Genomic DNA, 20762 nt, shown 5'->3' with positions numbered 1-20762 from the left:
TGCCACAAAATTTGGATGAAAATAAAAAAAAAATCCAGCGAGTCTCGAATGCGGGACCTCTGGATCAGGAATCAGGCACCTAATCACTGTACTACGAAGGGTTGCATATCTAATGGGTGATTATTTGCCAATATTAATACATGTTTCATGTACAGCGACACATACTTTGTTGTTCTTTGAGGCCCATCGTCAGCAGATAGACAAAGTTTGGATGGAAATTTTTGCTAAGTTATTGCGATTTCAAACGATGCTTCCTGGATTGATATATGATCTGTCAGTTTATATAACATAACGCGATTCTATGTTGCACTATTTACGACATGTTTTGTTGTCAACACAGATTGTCGTTAATGAATCGTATTGGGGATTTATATAGAAATTGTATTGACATTAATAACGCTTAATATGGCATCTTGTGTGATTCTGATTTTGGACGCATAAATATGTGATTTTGAATGCACATTCTTATACGATACGTGGTTCACTCAACCCGGTGCTAGGCAGCCATGTTTTCGTGGTCAGCATCAAACTCAAGAGCAACAACGTACAATGGCCTAATCATATTAGGGAATTTTTCCTCCAATACTAAAATGTGTTTCTAGCTAATCACTTTTTCGGAGAAAAAGATTTCGCCATCATCGATTATTATTCCTCAAACGGTTATTTGTTTACAAACATTGAGCTGTCAGTGGGAACCATTTCCCATTAGGAACCAGAGATGTTTGCTCGTTATTTTTCAATGGGGTTGTATGGGCGGTGTCAGGAGGCTGGGTTCACTGGGTTACCGTGAGTTATGTGAGTATTGAACTGAGTGAGATCGCAAGTTATGTGAGTATTGAACTTTTACACTAACCATTGGCAAAATCATTTTGAAAGTTATTCTTGCTTTACGCGTAATTTCGAAACAACACCTATTACCACAGATAATTACCAAACACCAATTTCATAATTTTATCTTACTACACGTACATGAACACCGACCGGATCCGTACATTTTTGTTTAAATAGTTAATAGTCTGATCGTCTACAAAACAACTATTCCGAAAAAATTGGAAATTGTGTACTCCTTACTATGCTGCACACGCTGCGTTCTCAACCCTAGCCCCTTTTGTTGGTTCTTCTATATACTGGCTACCAAATGGTCGGCGTTAAGTCAGAGTGGACCAAGTGACATGCTTGATGTTTTGAGAAAAATGAGTTTAAAGTCAAACGCTCTGTAATTTTTGAACTCGTTTAAATTTCGGTTCAATATTTTTACACGTCTCTATGTTACTTTCAAACAATATAATGTGAAGTGATAATCATGAGAAATCATAATCCAAACCTCTAATAGAACGATTTTTTGATGGACTATGTGTACTTGGTCCACTCTGACTAAACCAAAAACCACCGTTCAGTGAGCTGGTTCACTCTGACTGAACAATTTCTTGAAAAATAACAATCATTTAATGCTTGCATGGTCAAATTGGGTGCATATCTCTAAGATAAACAGATTATCAAGACCCTTCTAATCGTAAATTCTTAAATATCCCATATAGTAAATACCAAAATCAGTGGCATTACGATAGCTTGGAAATTAGGGTTTCGCAGGGTCAGGGCGTTGAAGACCAGAAATATTCAAATATGCGTTCAGTCATAGTGGACCAAGTGAAAATCTTGAGTACCGACCAAAATATGCTGGTCCAATAAGCGGATTGTAGGACATGCCATACATACACCATAGAACAACCGTAAACTTCTATCGGGCTCTGAAATTGACTCAAAAAATGCAGTAATCAATCATTTTATTGCTTTTCAACACTTGGTCCACTTTGTCTGCACAGAATTTGTTGCAATTGCTGACCACCCATCCGAATGTGGTAAATTGTCAAAAATCAAAAACAAATGCATCGAATCATGTAATATTTATAAATTTCTATTGATGGATAAGTAGAAGAATGATTCGATGTCGAAAAATTTGACAAATCTCCTGAAATGTCTTTCATTTCCTCGCATTCCTAAGCGCGCTGATCATTTTCGCTGTTATGGTAATAAGCACTTGGTCCATTCTGACTGCACACTTTTATCGATTTTTGTTGATCATCCAAAGTAAATTTATTACATATCTCTCGTAGTTTACAGCATTCTTCAAATCCGATCAAAGTGTAACGGAGGTAAGGTAATTTTGCATCTAATGAGAGAATAATCCAATTTTCTCAAGTTTTGTACTTGGTCCCCTCTGACTTAACGGCGACCAAATGTCGAAAAGATTGTTTAGCTTTGGTATGCAGTTTGAAAGCACGCATAATTCTAATTAACCTTTCAGCCGTCGCGCGAATTTTTGTAACGTGAGTAGTCACGCGTTGTACTTTGTACAACACCCTTAGTTTTTCGAATATCCCAAAAGTCTGACCACTTAGAAAGATGACGTCTTTGGCAAAATTATTCAATAGCTCAAGGGCTATCATTATTTTAGTCAAGAAATTCGATCTCTCTTTTTTCCCAGAACCAAGAAATAGGTACTTTTCGACTTTTCGGTTGAATTTGTGAATGGGCCCTTACGCGTTCGAGCACTGCCAGAAGGAACGCGCTGATGCTGTATCTGCGGAACAAGTTTTCCTCCTGTGAACAGAATACGAAGGCGCGACAATGAGTCAGTTAAGAATACAGAAGCATTTGAATAATTTTGATGATTTCTTATACAGGTCATATATGCAAAAATAGTCACTTTTGATGCACTATGGATCAATGCACGCGTTCACGAATTTGACGTTTGACCGGTGCCGAATTCACTCGTTTCCATAGGCCAGTAGAAGACTTTTGTTCAATAGTGCATGTTCTATTGCAAAAAAATCAGAGCCTAACTGGGAAAACGGAGCCCGTGGGCATCTAGATTGATGTTATATCTTTGATCTGAGAGATTTCCAGAGAGGTGTTTTTCCAAAAGTTGGACTTTTTTTCAATAGTCGGTGTTGATTTCTTATACAGATCATATATGCAAAAATAGTCATTTTTGTTGCACTATTGCAAAAAATTCAGAGCCTGACTGGAAAAACGGACACCGTGGGCATCTAGATTGATGTTATATCTTTGATCTGAGAGATTTCCAGAGAGGTGTTTTTCCAAAAGTTGGACTATTTCTCAATAGTGCATGTTGATTTCTTATACAGGTCGTATATGTAAAAATAGTCACTTTTGATGCACTATTGCAAATAAAATCAGAGCCTGACTGGAAAATCGGACACCGTGGGCATCTAGATTGATGTTATATCTTTGATCTGAGAGATTTCCAGAGAGGTGTTTTTCCAAAAGTTGGACTTTTTTTCAATAGTCGATGTTGATTTCTTATACAGGTCGTATATGTAAAAATAGTCACTTTTGATGCACTATTGCAAATAAAATCAGAGCCTGACTGGAAAATCGGACACCGTGGGCATCTAGATTGATGTTATATCTTTGATCTGAGAGATTTCCAGAGAGGTGTTTTTCCAAAAGTTGGACTTTTTTTCAATAGTCGGTGTTGATTTCTTATACAGGTCGTATATGTAAAAATAGTCACTTTTGATGCACTATTGCAAATAAAATCAGAGCCTGACTGGAAAATCGGACACCGTGGGCATCTAGATTGATGTTATATCTTTGATCTGAGAGATTTCCAGAGAGGTGTTTTTCCAAAAGTTGGACTTTTTTCAATAGTCGGTGTTGATTTCTTATACAGGTCGTATATGTAAAAATAGTCACTTTTGATGCACTATTGCAAATAAAATCAGAGCCTGACTGGAAAATCGGACACCGTGGGCATCTAGATTGATGTTATATCTTTGATCTGAGAGATTTCCAGAGAGGTGTTTTTCCAAAAGTTGGACTTTTTTTCAATAGTCGATGTTGATTTCTTATACAGATCATATATGCAAAAATAGTCATTTTTGTTGCACTATTGCAAAAAATTCAGAGCCTGACTGGAAAATCGGACACCGTGGGCATCTAGATTGATGTTATATCTTTGATCTGAGAGATTTCCAGAGAGGTGTTTTTTCCAAAAGTTGGACTTTTTTTTCAATAGTCGGTGTTGATTTCTTATACAGATCATATATGCAAAAATAGTCATTTTTGTTGCACTATTGCAAAAAATTCAGAGCCTGACTGGAAAAACGGACACCGTGGGCATCTAGATTGATGTTATATCTTTGATCTGAGAGATTTCCAGAGAGGTGTTTTTCCAAAAGTTGGACTTTTTTTCAATAGTCGGTGTTGATTTCTTATACAGGTCGTATATGTAAAAATAGTCACTTTTGATGCACTATTGCAAATAAAATCAGAGCCTGACTGGAAAATCGGACACCGTGGGCATCTAGATTGATGTTATATCTTTGATCTGAGAGATTTCCAGAGAGGTGTTTTTCCAAAAGTTGGACTTTTTTTCAATAGTCGGTGTTGATTTCTTATACAGGTCGTATATGTAAAAATAGTCACTTTTGATGCACTATTGCAAATAAAATCAGAGCCTGACTGGAAAATCGGACACCGTGGGCATCTAGATTGATGTTATATCTTTGATCTGAGAGATTTCCAGAGAGGTGTTTTTCCAAAAGTTGGACTTTTTTTCAATAGTCGATGTTGATTTCTTATACAGATCATATATGCAAAAATAGTCATTTTTGTTGCACTATTGCAAAAAATTCAGAGCCTGACTGGAAAAACGGACACCGTGGGCATCTAGATTGATGTTATATCTTTGATCTGAGAGATTTCCAGAGAGGTGTTTTTCCAAAAGTTGGACTATTTCTCAATAGTGCATGTTGATTTCTTATACAGGTCGTATATGCAAAAATAGTCACTTTTGATGCACTATTGCAAATAAAATCAGAGCCTGACTGGAAAATCGGACACCGTGGGCATCTAGATTGATGTTATATCTTTGATCTGAGAGATTTCCAGAGAGGTGTTTTTCCAAAAGTTGGACTTTTTTTCAATAGTCGATGTTGATTTCTTATACAGATCATATATGCAAAAATAGTCATTTTTGTTGCACTATTGCAAAAAATTCAGAGCCTGACTGGAAAAACGGACACCGTGGGCATCTAGATTGATGTTATATCTTTGATCTGAGAGATTTCCAGAGAGGTGTTTTTCCAAAAGTTGGACTTTTTTTCAATAGTCGATGTTGATTTCTTATACAGATCATATATGCAAAAATAGTCATTTTTGTTGCACTATTGCAAAAAATTCAGAGCCTGACTGGAAAAACGGACACCGTGGGCATCTAGATTGATGTTATATCTTTGATCTGAGAGATTTCCAGAGAGGTGTTTTTCCAAAAGTTGGACTATTTCTCAATAGTGCATGTTGATTTCTTATACAGGTCGTATATGCAAAAATAGTCACTTTTGATGCACTATTGCAAATAAAATCAGAGCCTGACTGGAAAATCGGACACCGTGGGCATCTAGATTGATGTTATATCTTTGATCTGAGAGATTTCCAGAGAGGTGTTTTTCCAAAAGTTGGACTTTTTTTCAATAGTCGATGTTGATTTCTTATACAGATCATATATGCAAAAATAGTCATTTTTGTTGCACTATTGCAAAAAATTCAGAGCCTGACTGGAAAAACGGACACCGTGGGCATCTAGATTGATGTTATATCTTTGATCTGAGAGATTTCCAGAGAGGTGTTTTTCCAAAAGTTGGACTTTTTTTCAATAGTCGATGTTGATTTCTTATACAGATCATATATGCAAAAATAGTCATTTTTGTTGCACTATTGCAAAAAATTCAGAGCCTGACTGGAAAAACGGACACCGTGGGCATCTAGATTGATGTTATATCTTTGATCTGAGAGATTTCCAGAGAGGTGTTTTTCCAAAAGTTGGACTATTTTTCAATAGTCGGTGTTGATTTCTTATACAGGTCGTATATGTAAAAATAGTCACTTTTGATGCACTATTGCAAATAAAATCAGAGCCTGACTGGAAAATCGGACACCGTGGGCATCTAGATTGATGTTATATCTTTGATCTGAGAGATTTCCAGAGAGGTGTTTTTCCAAAAGTTGGACTTTTTTTCAATAGTCGATGTTGATTTCTTATACAGATCATATATGCAAAAATAGTCATTTTTGTTGCACTATTGCAAAAAATTCAGAGCCTGACTGGAAAATCGGACACCGTGGGCATCTAGATTGATGTTATATCTTTGATCTGAGAGATTTCCAGAGAGGTGTTTTTCCAAAAGTTGGACTATTTCTCAATAGTGCATGTTGATTTCTTATACAGGTCGTATATGCAAAAATAGTCACTTTTGATGCACTATTGCAAATAAAATCAGAGCCTGACTGGAAAATCGGACACCGTGGGCATCTAGATTGATGTTATATCTTTGATCTGAGAGATTTCCAGAGAGGTGTTTTTCCAAAAGTTGGACTTTTTTTCAATAGTCGATGTTGATTTCTTATACAGATCATATATGCAAAAATAGTCATTTTTGTTGCACTATTGCAAAAAATTCAGAGCCTGACTGGAAAAACGGACACCGTGGGCATCTAGATTGATGTTATATCTTTGATCTGAGAGATTTCCAGAGAGGTGTTTTTCCAAAAGTTGGACTTTTTTTCAATAGTCGATGTTGATTTCTTATACAGATCATATATGCAAAAATAGTCATTTTTGTTGCACTATTGCAAAAAATTCAGAGCCTGACTGGAAAAACGGACACCGTGGGCATCTAGATTGATGTTATATCTTTGATCTGAGAGATTTCCAGAGAGGTGTTTTTCCAAAAGTTGGACTATTTCTCAATAGTGCATGTTGATTTCTTATACAGGTCGTATATGTAAAAATAGTCACTTTTGATGCACTATTGCAAATAAAATCAGAGCCTGACTGGAAAATCGGACACCGTGGGCATCTAGATTGATGTTATATCTTTGATCTGAGAGATTTCCAGAGAGGTGTTTTTCCAAAAGTTGGACTTTTTTTCAATAGTCGATGTTGATTTCTTATACAGATCATATATGCAAAAATAGTCATTTTTGTTGCACTATTGCAAAAAATTCAGAGCCTGACTGGAAAAACGGACACCGTGGGCATCTAGATTGATGTTATATCTTTGATCTGAGAGATTTCCAGAGAGGTGTTTTTCCAAAAGTTGGACTATTTCTCAATAGTGCATGTTGATTTCTTATACAGGTCGTATATGCAAAAATAGTCACTTTTGATGCACTATTGCAAATAAAATCAGAGCCTGACTGGAAAATCGGACACCGTGGGCATCTAGATTGATGTTATATCTTTGATCTGAGAGATTTCCAGAGAGGTGTTTTTCCAAAAGTTGGACTTTTTTTCAATAGTCGATGTTGATTTCTTATACAGATCATATATGCAAAAATAGTCATTTTTGTTGCACTATTGCAAAAAATTCAGAGCCTGACTGGAAAAACGGACACCGTGGGCATCTAGATTGATGTTATATCTTTGATCTGAGAGATTTCCAGAGAGGTGTTTTTCCAAAAGTTGGACTTTTTTTCAATAGTCGATGTTGATTTCTTATACAGATCATATATGCAAAAATAGTCATTTTTGTTGCACTATTGCAAAAAATTCAGAGCCTGACTGGAAAAACGGACACCGTGGGCATCTAGATTGATGTTATATCTTTGATCTGAGAGATTTCCAGAGAGGTGTTTTTCCAAAAGTTGGACTATTTCTCAATAGTGCATGTTGATTTCTTATACAGGTCGTATATGCAAAAATAGTCACTTTTGATGCACTATTGCAAATAAAATCAGAGCCTGACTGGAAAATCGGACACCGTGGGCATCTAGATTGATGTTATATCTTTGATCTGAGAGATTTCCAGAGAGGTGTTTTTCCAAAAGTTGGACTTTTTTTCAATAGTCGATGTTGATTTCTTATACAGATCATATATGCAAAAATAGTCATTTTTGTTGCACTATTGCAAAAAATTCAGAGCCTGACTGGAAAAACGGACACCGTGGGCATCTAGATTGATGTTATATCTTTGATCTGAGAGATTTCCAGAGAGGTGTTTTTCCAAAAGTTGGACTTTTTTTCAATAGTCGATGTTGATTTCTTATACAGATCATATATGCAAAAATAGTCATTTTTGTTGCACTATTGCAAAAAATTCAGAGCCTGACTGGAAAAACGGACACCGTGGGCATCTAGATTGATGTTATATCTTTGATCTGAGAGATTTCCAGAGAGGTGTTTTTCCAAAAGTTGGACTATTTCTCAATAGTGCATGTTGATTTCTTATACAGGTCGTATATGTAAAAATAGTCACTTTTGATGCACTATTGCAAATAAAATCAGAGCCTGACTGGAAAATCGGACACCGTGGGCATCTAGATTGATGTTATATCTTTGATCTGAGAGATTTCCAGAGAGGTGTTTTTCCAAAAGTTGGACTTTTTTTCAATAGTCGATGTTGATTTCTTATACAGATCATATATGCAAAAATAGTCATTTTTGTTGCACTATTGCAAAAAATTCAGAGCCTGACTGGAAAATCGGACACCGTGGGCATCTAGATTGATGTTATATCTTTGATCTGAGAGATTTCCAGAGAGGTGTTTTTCCAAAAGTTGGACTATTTCTCAATAGTGCATGTTGATTTCTTATACAGGTCGTATATGTAAAAATAGTCACTTTTGATGCACTATTGCAAATAAAATCAGAGCCTGACTGGAAAATCGGACACCGTGGGCATCTAGATTGATGTTATATCTTTGATCTGAGAGATTTCCAGAGAGGTGTTTTTCCAAAAGTTGGACTTTTTTTCAATAGTCGATGTTGATTTCTTATACAGGTCGTATATGTAAAAATAGTCACTTTTGATGCACTATTGCAAATAAAATCAGAGCCTGACTGGAAAATCGGACACCGTGGGCATCTAGATTGATGTTATATCTTTGATCTGAGAGATTTCCAGAGAGGTGTTTTTCCAAAAGTTGGACTTTTTTTCAATAGTCGGTGTTGATTTCTTATACAGGTCGTATATGTAAAAATAGTCACTTTTGATGCACTATTGCAAATAAAATCAGAGCCTGACTGGAAAATCGGACACCGTGGGCATCTAGATTGATGTTATATCTTTGATCTGAGAGATTTCCAGAGAGGTGTTTTTCCAAAAGTTGGACTTTTTTTTCAATAGTCGGTGTTGATTTCTTATACAGGTCGTATATGTAAAAATAGTCACTTTTGATGCACTATTGCAAATAAAATCAGAGCCTGACTGGAAAATCGGACACCGTGGGCATCTAGATTGATGTTATATCTTTGATCTGAGAGATTTCCAGAGAGGTGTTTTTCCAAAAGTTGGACTTTTTTTCAATAGTCGATGTTGATTTCTTATACAGATCATATATGCAAAAATAGTCATTTTTGTTGCACTATTGCAAAAAATTCAGAGCCTGACTGGAAAATCGGACACCGTGGGCATCTAGATTGATGTTATATCTTTGATCTGAGAGATTTCCAGAGAGGTGTTTTTTCCAAAAGTTGGACTTTTTTTCAATAGTCGGTGTTGATTTCTTATACAGATCATATATGCAAAAATAGTCATTTTTGTTGCACTATTGCAAAAAATTCAGAGCCTGACTGGAAAAACGGACACCGTGGGCATCTAGATTGATGTTATATCTTTGATCTGAGAGATTTCCAGAGAGGTGTTTTTCCAAAAGTTGGACTATTTCTCAATAGTGCATGTTGATTTCTTATACAGGTCGTATATGCAAAAATAGTCACTTTTGATGCACTATTGCAAATAAAATCAGAGCCTGACTGGAAAATCGGACACCGTGGGCATCTAGATTGATGTTATATCTTTGATCTGAGAGATTTCCAGAGAGGTGTTTTTCCAAAAGTTGGACTTTTTTTCAATAGTCGATGTTGATTTCTTATACAGATCATATATGCAAAAATAGTCATTTTTGTTGCACTATTGCAAAAAATTCAGAGCCTGACTGGAAAAACGGACACCGTGGGCATCTAGATTGATGTTATATCTTTGATCTGAGAGATTTCCAGAGAGGTGTTTTTCCAAAAGTTGGACTTTTTTTCAATAGTCGATGTTGATTTCTTATACAGATCATATATGCAAAAATAGTCATTTTTGTTGCACTATTGCAAAAAATTCAGAGCCTGACTGGAAAAACGGACACCGTGGGCATCTAGATTGATGTTATATCTTTGATCTGAGAGATTTCCAGAGAGGTGTTTTTCCAAAAGTTGGACTTTTTTTCAATAGTCGGTGTTGATTTCTTATACAGGTCGTATATGTAAAAATAGTCACTTTTGATGCACTATTGCAAATAAAATCAGAGCCTGACTGGAAAATCGGACACCGTGGGCATCTAGATTGATGTTATATCTTTGATCTGAGAGATTTCCAGAGAGGTGTTTTTCCAAAAGTTGGACTTTTTCTCAATAGTGCATGTTGATTTCTTATACAGGTCGTATATGTAAAAATAGTCACTTTTGATGCACTATTGCAAATAAAATCAGAGCCTGACTGGAAAATCGGACACCGTGGGCATCTAGATTGATGTTATATCTTTGACCTGAGAGATTTCCAGAGAGGTGTTTTTCCAAAAGTTGGACTTTTTTTCAATAGTCGGTGTTGATTTCTTATACAGGTCGTATATGTAAAAATAGTCACTTTTGATGCACTATTGCAAATAAAATCAGAGCCTGACTGGAAAATCGGACACCGTGGGCATCTAGATTGATGTTATATCTTTGATCTGAGAGATTTCCAGAGAGGTGTTTTTCCAAAAGTTGGACTTTTTTTCAATAGTCGGTGTTGATTTCTTATACAGGTCGTATATGTAAAAATAGTCACTTTTGATGCACTATTGCAAATAAAATCAGAGCCTGACTGGAAAATCGGACACCGTGGGCATCTAGATTGATGTTATATCTTTGATCTGAGAGATTTCCAGAGAGGTGTTTTTCCAAAAGTTGGACTTTTTTTCAATAGTCGATGTTGATTTCTTATACAGATCATATATGCAAAAATAGTCATTTTTGTTGCACTATTGCAAAAAATTCAGAGCCTGACTGGAAAAACGGACACCGTGGGCATCTAGATTGATGTTATATCTTTGATCTGAGAGATTTCCAGAGAGGTGTTTTTCCAAAAGTTGGACTTTTTTTCAATAGTCGATGTTGATTTCTTATACAGATCATATATGCAAAAATAGTCATTTTTGTTGCACTATTGCAAAAAATTCAGAGCCTGACTGGAAAAACGGACACCGTGGGCATCTAGATTGATGTTATATCTTTGATCTGAGAGATTTCCAGAGAGGTGTTTTTCCAAAAGTTGGACTTTTTTTCAATAGTCGATGTTGATTTCTTATACAGATCATATATGCAAAAATAGTCATTTTTGTTGCACTATTGCAAAAAATTCAGAGCCTGACTGGAAAAACGGACACCGTGGGCATCTAGATTGATGTTATATCTTTGATCTGAGAGATTTCCAGAGAGGTGTTTTTCCAAAAGTTGGACTATTTCTCAATAGTGCATGTTGATTTCTTATACAGGTCGTATATGCAAAAATAGTCACTTTTGATGCACTATTGCAAATAAAATCAGAGCCTGACTGGAAAATCGGACACCGTGGGCATCTAGATTGATGTTATATCTTTGATCTGAGAGATTTCCAGAGAGGTGTTTTTCCAAAAGTTGGACTTTTTTTCAATAGTCGATGTTGATTTCTTATACAGATCATATATGCAAAAATAGTCATTTTTGTTGCACTATTGCAAATAAAATCAGAGCCTGACTGGAAAATCGGACACCGTGGGCATCTAGATTGATGTTATATCTTTGATCTGAGAGATTTCCAGAGAGGTGTTTTTCCAAAAGTTGGACTTTTTTTCAATAGTCGATGTTGATTTCTTATACAGATCATATATGCAAAAATAGTCATTTTTGTTGCACTATTGCAAAAAATTCAGAGCCTGACTGGAAAAACGGACACCGTGGGCATCTAGATTGATGTTATATCTTTGATCTGAGAGATTTCCAGAGCGGTGTTTTTCCAAAAGTTGGACTATTTCTCAATAGTGCATGTTGATTTCTTATACAGGTCGTATATGTAAAAATAGTCACTTTTGATGCACTATTGCAAATAAAATCAGAGCCTGACTGGAAAATCGGACACCGTGGGCATCTAGATTGATGTTATATCTTTGATCTGAGAGATTTCCAGAGAGGTGTTTTTCCAAAAGTTGGACTTTTTTTCAATAGTCGATGTTGATTTCTTATACAGATCATATATGCAAAAATAGTCATTTTTGTTGCACTATTGCAAAAAATTCAGAGCCTGACTGGAAAAACGGACACCGTGGGCATCTAGATTGATGTTATATCTTTGATCTGAGAGATTTCCAGAGAGGTGTTTTTCCAAAAGTTGGACTTTTTTTCAATAGTCGATGTTGATTTCTTATACAGATCATATATGCAAAAATAGTCATTTTTGTTGCACTATTGCAAAAAATTCAGAGCCTGACTGGAAAAACGGACACCGTGGGCATCTAGATTGATGTTATATCTTTGATCTGAGAGATTTCCAGAGAGGTGTTTTTCCAAAAGTTGGACTTTTTTTCAATAGTCGGTGTTGATTTCTTATACAGGTCGTATATGTAAAAATAGTCACTTTTGATGCACTATTGCAAATAAAATCAGAGCCTGACTGGAAAATCGGACACCGTGGGCATCTAGATTGATGTTATATCTTTGATCTGAGAGATTTCCAGAGAGGTGTTTTTCCAAAAGTTGGACTTTTTCTCAATAGTGCATGTTGATTTCTTATACAGGTCGTATATGTAAAAATAGTCACTTTTGATGCACTATTGCAAATAAAATCAGAGCCTGACTGGAAAATCGGACACCGTGGGCATCTAGATTGATGTTATATCTTTGACCTGAGAGATTTCCAGAGAGGTGTTTTTCCAAAAGTTGGACTTTTTTTCAATAGTCGGTGTTGATTTCTTATACAGGTCGTATATGTAAAAATAGTCACTTTTGATGCACTATTGCAAATAAAATCAGAGCCTGACTGGAAAATCGGACACCGTGGGCATCTAGATTGATGTTATATCTTTGATCTGAGAGATTTCCAGAGAGGTGTTTTTCCAAAAGTTGGACTTTTTTTCAATAGTCGGTGTTGATTTCTTATACAGGTCGTATATGTAAAAATAGTCACTTTTGATGCACTATTGCAAATAAAATCAGAGCCTGACTGGAAAATCGGACACCGTGGGCATCTAGATTGATGTTATATCTTTGATCTGAGAGATTTCCAGAGAGGTGTTTTTCCAAAAGTTGGACTTTTTTTCAATAGTCGATGTTGATTTCTTATACAGATCATATATGCAAAAATAGTCATTTTTGTTGCACTATTGCAAAAAATTCAGAGCCTGACTGGAAAAACGGACACCGTGGGCATCTAGATTGATGTTATATCTTTGATCTGAGAGATTTCCAGAGAGGTGTTTTTCCAAAAGTTGGACTTTTTTTCAATAGTCGATGTTGATTTCTTATACAGATCATATATGCAAAAATAGTCATTTTTGTTGCACTATTGCAAAAAATTCAGAGCCTGACTGGAAAAACGGACACCGTGGGCATCTAGATTGATGTTATATCTTTGATCTGAGAGATTTCCAGAGAGGTGTTTTTCCAAAAGTTGGACTTTTTTTCAATAGTCGATGTTGATTTCTTATACAGATCATATATGCAAAAATAGTCATTTTTGTTGCACTATTGCAAAAAATTCAGAGCCTGACTGGAAAAACGGACACCGTGGGCATCTAGATTGATGTTATATCTTTGATCTGAGAGATTTCCAGAGAGGTGTTTTTCCAAAAGTTGGACTATTTCTCAATAGTGCATGTTGATTTCTTATACAGGTCGTATATGCAAAAATAGTCACTTTTGATGCACTATTGCAAATAAAATCAGAGCCTGACTGGAAAATCGGACACCGTGGGCATCTAGATTGATGTTATATCTTTGATCTGAGAGATTTCCAGAGAGGTGTTTTTCCAAAAGTTGGACTTTTTTTCAATAGTCGATGTTGATTTCTTATACAGATCATATATGCAAAAATAGTCATTTTTGTTGCACTATTGCAAATAAAATCAGAGCCTGACTGGAAAATCGGACACCGTGGGCATCTAGATTGATGTTATATCTTTGATCTGAGAGATTTCCAGAGAGGTGTTTTTCCAAAAGTTGGACTTTTTTTCAATAGTCGATGTTGATTTCTTATACAGATCATATATGCAAAAATAGTCATTTTTGTTGCACTATTGCAAAAAATTCAGAGCCTGACTGGAAAAACGGACACCGTGGGCATCTAGATTGATGTTATATCTTTGATCTGAGAGATTTCCAGAGAGGTGTTTTTCCAAAAGTTGGACTTTTTTTCAATAGTCGGTGTTGATTTCTTATACAGATCATATATGCAAAAATAGTCATTTTTGTTGCACTATTGCAAAAAATTCAGAGCCTGACTGGAAAAACGGACACCGTGGGCATCTAGATTGATGTTATATCTTTGATCTGAGAGATTTCCAGAGAGGTGTTTTTCCAAAAGTTGGACTTTTTTTCAATAGTCGGTGTTGATTTCTTATACAGGTCGTATATGTAAAAATAGTCACTTTTGATGCACTATTGCAAATAAAATCAGAGCCTGACTGGAAAATCGGACACCGTGGGCATCTAGATTGATGTTATATCTTTGATCTGAGAGATTTCCAGAGAGGTGTTTTTCCAAAAGTTGGACTTTTTTTCAATAGTCGATGTTGATTTCTTATACAGATCATATATGCAAAAATAGTCATTTTTGTTGCACTATTGCAAAAAATTCAGAGCCTGACTGGAAAAACGGACACCGTGGGCATCTAGATTGATGTTATATCTTTGATCTGAGAGATTTCCAGAGAGGTGTTTTTCCAAAAGTTGGACTTTTTTTCAATAGTCGGTGTTGATTTCTTATACAGGTCGTATATGTAAAAATAGTCACTTTTGATGCACTATTGCAAATAAAATCAGAGCCTGACTGGAAAATCGGACACCGTGGGCATCTAGATTGATGTTATATCTTTGATCTGAGAGATTTCCAGAGAGGTGTTTTTCCAAAAGTTGGACTTTTTCTCAATAGTGCATGTTGATTTCTTATACAGGTCGTATATGTAAAAATAGTCACTTTTGATGCACTATTGCAAATAAAATCAGAGCCTGACTGGAAAATCGGACACCGTGGGCATCTAGATTGATGTTATATCTTTGACCTGAGAGATTTCCAGAGAGGTGTTTTTCCAAAAGTTGGACTTTTTTTTAAAAAAGTCGATGTTGATTTCTTATACAGATCATATATGCAAAACAATCACTTTTGATGCACTATTGCAAAAAATTCAGAGCCTGACTGAAAAAACGGACACCGTGGGCATCTAGATTGATGTTATATCTTTGATCTGAGAGATTTCCAGAGAGGTGTTTTTCCAAAAGTTGGACTTTTTTTCAATAGTCGATGTTGATTTCTTATACAGATCATATATGCAAAAATAGTCACTTTTGATGCACTATTGCAAAAAAATCAGAGCCTGACTGGAAAAACGGACACCGTGGGCATCTAGATTGATGTTATATCTTTGACCTGAGAGATTTCCAGAGAGGTGTTTTTCCAAAAGTTGGACTTTTTTTCAATAGTCGATGTTGATTTCTTATACAGATCATATATGCAAAATAGTCACTTTTGATGCACTATTGCAAAAAATTCAGAGACTGACTGGAAAAACGGACACCGTGGGCATCTAGATTGATGTTATATCTTTGATCTGAAAGATTTCCAGAGAGGTATTTTTCCAAAAGTTGGACTTTTTTTTAAAAAAGTCGATGTTGATTTCTTATACAGATCATATATGCAAAACAATCACTTTTGATGCACTATTGCAAAAAATTCAGAGCCTGACTGGAAAAACGGACACCGTGGGCATCTAGATTGATGTTATATCTTTGACCTGAGAGATTTCCAGAGAGGTGTTTTTCCAAAAGTTGGACTTTTTTTCAATAGTCGATGTTGATTTCTTATACAGATCATATATGCAAAAATAGTCATTTTTGTTGCACTATTGCAAAAAAAATCAGAGCCTGACTGGAAAAACGGACACCGTGGGCATCTAGATTGATGTTATATCTTTGATCTGAGAGATTTCCAGAGAGGTATTTTTCCAAAAGTTGGACTTTTTTTTTAAAAAGTCGATGTTGATTTCTTATACAGATCATATATGCAAAACAATCACTTTTGATGCACTATTGCAAAAAATTCAGAGCCTGACTGGAAAAACGGACACCGTGGGCATCTAGATTGATGTTATATCTTTGACCTGAGAGATTTCCAGAGAGGTGTTTTTCCAAAAGTTGGACTTTTTTTCAATAGTCGATGTTGATTTCTTATACAGATCATATATGCAAAAATAGTCATTTTTGTTGCACTATTGCAAAAAAATCAGAGCCTGACTGGAAAAACGGACACCGTGGGCATCTAGATTGATGTTATATCTTTGATCTGAGAGATTTCCAGAGAGGTGTTTTTCCAAAAGTTGGACTTTTTTTCAATAGTCGATGTTGATTTCTTATACAGAACAATATTTGCAAAAATAGTCATTTTTGTTGCACTATTGCAAAAAAATCAGAGCCTGACTGGAAAAACGGACACCGTGGGCATCTAGATTGATGTTATATCTTTGATCTGAGAGATTTCCAGAGAGGTGTTTTTCCAAAAGTTGGGCATCTAGATTGATGTTATATCTTTGATCTGAGAGATTTCCAGAGAGGTGTTTTTCCAAAAGTTGGACTTTTTTTCAATAGTCGATGTTGATTTCTTATACAGATCATATATGCAAAATAGTCATTTTTGTTGCACTATTGCAAAAAATTCAGAGCCTGACTGGAAAAACGGACACCGTGGGCATCTAGATTGATGTTACATCTTTGATCTGAGAGATTACCAGAGAGGAGTTTTTCCAAAAGTTGGACTTTTTTTCAATAGTCGATGTTGATTTCTTATACAGATCATATATGCAAAAATAGTCACTTTTGATGCACTATTGCAAAAAAATCAGAGCCTGACTGGAAAAACGGACACCGTGGGCATCTAGATTGATGCTATATCTTTGACCTGAGAGATTTCCAGAGAGGTGTTTTTCTAAAAGTTGGACTTTTTTTTTAAAATGTCGATGTTGATTTCTTATACAGATCATATATGCAAAACAATCACTTTTGATGCACTATTGCAAAAAATTCAGAGCCTGACTGGAAAAACGGACACCGTGGGCATCTAGATTGATGTTATATCTTTGATCTGAGAGATTTCCAGAGAGGTGTTTTTCCAAAAGTTGGACTTTTTTTCAATAGTCGATGTTGATTTCTTATACAGATCATATATGCAAAATAGTCATTTTTGTTGCACTATTGCAAAAAATTCAGAGCCTGACTGGAAAAACGGACACCGTGGGCATCTAGATTGATGTTATATCTTTGATCTGAGAGATTACCAGAGAGGAGTTTTTCCAAAAGTTGGACTTTTTTTCAATAGTCGATGTTGATTTCTTATACAGATCATATATGCAAAATAGTCACTTTTGATGCACTATTGCAAAAAATTCAGAGCCTGACTGGAAAAACGGACACCGTGGGCATCTAGATTGATGTTATATCTTTGACCTGAGAGATTTCCAGAGAGGTGTTTTTCCAAAAGTTGGACTTTTTTTTAAAAAAGTCGATGTTGATTTCTTATACAGATCATATATGCAAAACAATCACTTTTGATGCACTATTGCAAAAAATTCAGAGCCTGACTGGAAAAACGGACACCGTGGGCATCTAGATTGATGTTATATCTTTGACCTGAGAGATTTCCAGAGAGGTGTTTTTCCAAAAGTTGGACTTTTTTTTAAAAAAGTCGATGTTGATTTCTTATACAGATCATATATGCAAAATAGTCATTTTTGTTGCACTATTGCAAAAAATTCAGAGCCTGACTGGAAAAACGGACACCGTGGGCATCTAGATTGATGTTATATCTTTGACCTGAGAGATTTCCAGAGAGGTGTTTTTCCAAAAGTTGGACTTTTTTTCAATAGTGCAACAAAAATGACTATTTTTGCATATATGATCTGTATAAGAAATCAACATCGACTATTGAAAAAAAGTCCAACTTTTGGAAAAACACCTCTCTGGAAATCTCTCAGATCAAAGATATAACATCAATCTAGATGCCCACGGTGTCCGTTTTTCCAGTCAGGCTCTGATTTTTTTGCAATAGTGCAACAAAAATGACTATTTTTGCATATATGGCCCTTACATGGAAAAACACCTCTCTGGAAATCTCTCAGATCAAAGATATAACATCAATCTAGATGCCCACGGTGTCCGTTTTTCCAGTCAGGCTCTGATTTTTTTGCAATAGTGCAACAAAAATGACTATTTTGCATATATGATCTGTATAAGAAATCAACATCGACTATTGAAAAAAAGTCCAACTTTTGGAAAAACACCTCTCTGGAAATCTCTCAGATCAAAGATATAACATCAATCTAGATGCCCACGGTGTCCGTTTTTCCAGTCAGGCTCTGAATTTTTTGCAATAGTGCATCAAAAGTGACTATTTTGCATATATGATCTGTATAAGAAATCAACATCGACTATTGAAAAAAAGTCCAACTTTTGGAAAAATACCTCTCTGGAAATCTCTCAGATCAAAGATATAACATCAATCTAGATGCCCACGGTGTCCGTTTTTCCAGTCAGGCTCTGATTTTTTTTGCAATAGTGCAACAAAAATGACTATTTTGCATATATGATCTGTATAAGAAATCAACATCGACTATTGACAAAAAGTCCAACTTTTGGAAAAACACCTCTCTGGAAATCTCTCAGATCAAAGATATAACATCAATCTAGATGCCCACGGTGTCCGTTTTTCCAGTCAGGCTCTGAATTTTTTGCAATAGTGCATCAAAAGTGACTATTTTGCATATATGATCTGTATAAGAAATCAACATCGACTATTGAAAAAAAGTCCAACTTTTGGAAAAACACCTCTCTGGAAATCTCTCAGATCAAAGATATAACATCAATCTAGATGCCCACGGTGTCCGTTTTTCCAGTCAGGCTCTGAATTTTTTGCAATAGTGCATCAAAAGTGACTATTTTTGCATATATGATCTGTATAAGAAATCAACATCGACTATTGAAAAAAAGTCCAACTTTTGGAAAAACACCTCTCTGGAAATTTCTCAGATCAAAGATATAACATCAATCTAGATGCCCACGGTGTCCGTTTTTCCAGTCAGGCTCTGATTTTTTTGCAATAGTGCATCAAAAGTGACTATTTTTGCATATATGATCTGTATAAGAAATCAACATCGACTATTGAAAAAAAGTCCAACTTTTGGAAAAACACCTCTCTGGTAATCTCTCAGATCAAAGATGTAACATCAATCTAGATGCCCACGGTGTCCGTTTTTTCAGTCAGGCTCTGAATTTTTTGCAATAGTGCATCAAAAGTGACTATTTTGCATATATGATCTGTATAAGAAATCAACATCGACTATTGAAAAAAAGTCCAACTTTTGGAAAAACACCTCTCTGGAAATCTCTCAGATCAAAGATATAACATCAATCTAGATGCCCACGGTGTCCGTTTTTCCAGTCAGGCTCTGAATTTTTTGCAATAGTGCATCAAAAGTGACTATTTTGCATATATGATCTGTATAAGAAATCAACATCGACTATTGAAAAAAAGTCCAACTTTTGGAAAAATACCTCTCTGGAAATCTCTCAGATCAAAGATATAACATCAATCTAGATGCCCACGGTGTCCGTTTTTCCAGTCAGGCTCTGATTTTTTTGCAATAGTGCAACAAAAATGACTATTTTGCATATATGATCTGTATAAGAAATCAACATCGACTATTGACAAAAAGTCCAACTTTTGGAAAAATACCTCTCTGGAAATCTCTCAGATCAAAGATATAACATCAATCTAGATGCCCACGGTGTCCGTTTTTCCAGTCAGGCTCTGAATTTTTTGCAATAGTGCAACAAAAATGACTATTTTGCATATATGATCTGTATAAGAAATCAACATCGACTATTGAAAAAAAGTCCAACTTTTGGAAAAATACCTCTCTGGTAATCTCTCAGGTCAAAGATATAACATCAATCTAGATGCCCACGGTGTCCGTTTTTCCAGTCAGGCTCTGAATTTTTTGCAATAGTGCATCAAAAGTGACTATTTTTGCATATATGATCTGTATAAGAAATCAACATCGACTATTGAAAAAAAGTCCAACTTTTGGAAAAACACCTCTCTGGAAATCTCTCAGATCAAAGATATAACATCAATCTAGATGCCCACGGTGTCCGTTTTTCCAGTCAGGCTCTGAATTTTTTGCAATAGTGCAACAAAAATGACTATTTTGCATATATGATCTGTATAAGAAATCAACATCGACTATTGAAAAAAAGTCCAACTTTTGGAAAAACACCTCTCTGGAAATCTCTCAGATCAAAGATATAACATCAATCTAGATGCCCACGGTGTCCGTTTTTCCAGTCAGGCTCTGAATTTTTTGCAATAGTGCATCAAAAGTGACTATTTTTGCATATATGATCTGTATAAGAAATCAACATCGACTTTTTTAAAAAAAAGTCCAACTTTTGGAAAAACACCTCTCTGGAA

Source organism: Aedes aegypti, chromosome 2 (genome assembly GCF_002204515.2).
Source record: "Aedes aegypti strain LVP_AGWG chromosome 2, AaegL5.0 Primary Assembly, whole genome shotgun sequence".
Lineage (NCBI taxonomy): Eukaryota > Metazoa > Arthropoda > Insecta > Diptera > Culicidae > Aedes > Aedes aegypti.
The sequence above is the reverse complement of the archived record's forward strand: the minus strand, read 5'-3'. Positions refer to the sequence as shown.